At 35.2% G+C, this 2,347-nt stretch overlaps 1 long non-coding RNA gene across 1 annotated transcript; it reads left to right on the forward strand.

Moving 5' to 3' along the window:
- The first annotated feature begins 916 nt into the window (after window positions 1–916).
- LOC107590354 (uncharacterized) lies at window positions 917–1,603 on the forward strand. Its single transcript, XR_001609777.1, has 3 exons — window positions 917–979; window positions 1,167–1,281; window positions 1,414–1,603. It is a non-coding gene; the product is annotated as an uncharacterized lncRNA (long non-coding RNA).
- Window positions 1,604–2,347: the final 744 nt, after the last annotated feature.

Raw genomic sequence — 2,347 nt, forward strand, 5'->3', positions numbered from 1 at the left:
TTTTTTTTTTTAGCAATATGAGCTACAGTAGCTCTTCTATGTGATCAGACCATGCATCATTGAGCCTTGGCTGCCCATGACCCTTACATTGGTTCACTTGTTGTCTTTCCATGAATCATTTTTGGTAGGTACTAATCACTGCATACTGGGAACACAACCCACAACACTTGCCATTTTGGAGATTTTTGGCCAGTCATCTGGCCTTCACAATTTGGCTCTTGTCAAAGTCACTCATATCTTTTTGATTGTCCATTTTTCCTGCTTCTAAGACATGAAATTTAAGAACTGACTGTTCACTTGCTATAGTGTAATGTTACAGTACTTTGACAAAGCCTCTTTTTTAGCATGCCAATTAACCATTTTTGTTTGCAAAATAGAGCAACCAAATAGACATTAAATTTGAGTCTGAACGTCACCTAATATTAACATCTTGTTTATTGAACTGTTGTACAAAATTAATCGACTAATACAGGGTAATTTTTACCCCATATCTTGAATTTTTCATACGTTTTCAATCATTTTGGTGCCATTGTCTGCCCATGGCTCCCGTTAATTTCTGACCCTGGGGTGTGTGTGGCATGACTGTGGGGTAGGGGCTCTTTTCAAGTGAAGGCCCCTTCTGTTGCAATGCCTATTTCAACTGAAACAGATGAAACAACATAGCAAAATCTGCTACTGAGTGTCTAAATCCCCTGGCATTCGCATGATGCAAGGTGCAGAACTGTTAAATTGTTGTTTATTGGCAGGTCTATATAATGTTTCTTTATTTAACTTGCAGAAAGGTTTTGTGAGTAAGGTGACATCTCTGTGGGAGGAAGTTCTGATGTTCATTTTCCTGCTTGTGAGTGTTTATAAAAGTATGTAAGTTGTGGTGAGCCGAGGTAATACGCATCAGACTCACAAGACAAGATGAGCTGTGTGTTGATAACTCTTCTGCTGTGCCTGGCTCCAATACTGCTCGCTCAAGTCACCTGCCAAAGTAAGAAACTTTTTATATTTGTAAAAAAAAACAACAAAACAACAACAATAATAATAATTAAAAATAAATAAATAAATAAAAACTCCATATTAACTCTAATTCCAATATATGATGTTATTTTGAATTAAACTGTTGTCAAAATGAATGTCTGTGTTAAAATGCTTTTGTTTCCTTTGGATGTTTGTAGTAAGCGGCATGTCAAATTGCTTTTGTCTCAAGACATCAAATCGAGTTCTCCGCAAGGAAAAGATTGAAAGTTACATGATACAAAAAGTAGGCGTCTGTCATACTGATGCCATTTTGTGAGTCCTTTTTTCTTATGGAGGCATGTATGCTGCGATAGATCTCAACTACCGGTATTTTGGCCAGGCCTTTGTACTTTTGTATATTTTGTTGTATTATCATGCTAAATTGTTACTTTTATGTATTTACAGATTTAAAAGAGTCAGTGGTCGTTTCATTTGCGCCAATCCACTAAAGCCTTGGGTGAAAAGAGCCATGGAATTTGTGGACAAGAAGAAGGCAATTAAAAAGAAAGCACATCCCATGAACCCTGCACCAACATTTACAACAGCATCAACACTGGATGCAGCATCAGACTGGAATGGACAGGATGAACTAAGAACTACTGCACCTGAGCTATTAGAATTTGTTAACAAATGTGTGTATTTTTTTCTGTTTCTTATTTTTATTTGCACCTGGTTAGTTTAAAGTTAGATATTTCAGTTTACCTGTCTTGACTAAAATAATGACAGTTGTTAATTTTTTGGGGGGTTGGTTCCTTTGGGTGTTTCTAGCAATTGGCCGTTTACTTTGCACTTGCTTGAAGACGTCGGAAGCTATTCTCCACAAGGAAGATATCAAAAGTTACAAGATACATAAAGCAGACATCTGCCATATTGATGCCATTGAGTGAGTTCTCCTTTTTTCTTATGGTATTGTATACACTGATAAAACTCACACTATTCAACACTACACTGTAAAATCCATTTCAGTTAAGGAAACAGATTACCAATTGCAATTCATTTAATTTCAATAAAAGAATATTTCCTAAAATACAGCTCAATTACTGTATTGATTTAAACCATTTAATTTCATAACATTGATTTTTCTCTTTTCTTATACCTGTTAGCTAGCTAGCTAATCCCAGGCCAGCATAACAAAAATAAACACTAACAGATCTCTGTATATTATTTATGTGCAAAAACACATGAAATAACATTTCATGTCAACATTTACTCTCCTTAGAGAATCTAAAGCAAAGCATCCTGAGAGAATTAAAAATCTGCTGTAACTCATTCAGTTTGAGTTCTACTTAATATAATCAGTTATTGAGTTCACATAATTTTTTCTATTAAGTGCAATTAA

Source organism: Sinocyclocheilus grahami, unplaced genomic scaffold (genome assembly GCF_001515645.1).
Source record: "Sinocyclocheilus grahami isolate Dianchi unplaced genomic scaffold, SAMN03320097.WGS_v1.1 scaffold126.1, whole genome shotgun sequence".
Classification (NCBI taxonomy): Eukaryota; Metazoa; Chordata; class Actinopteri; order Cypriniformes; family Cyprinidae; genus Sinocyclocheilus; species Sinocyclocheilus grahami.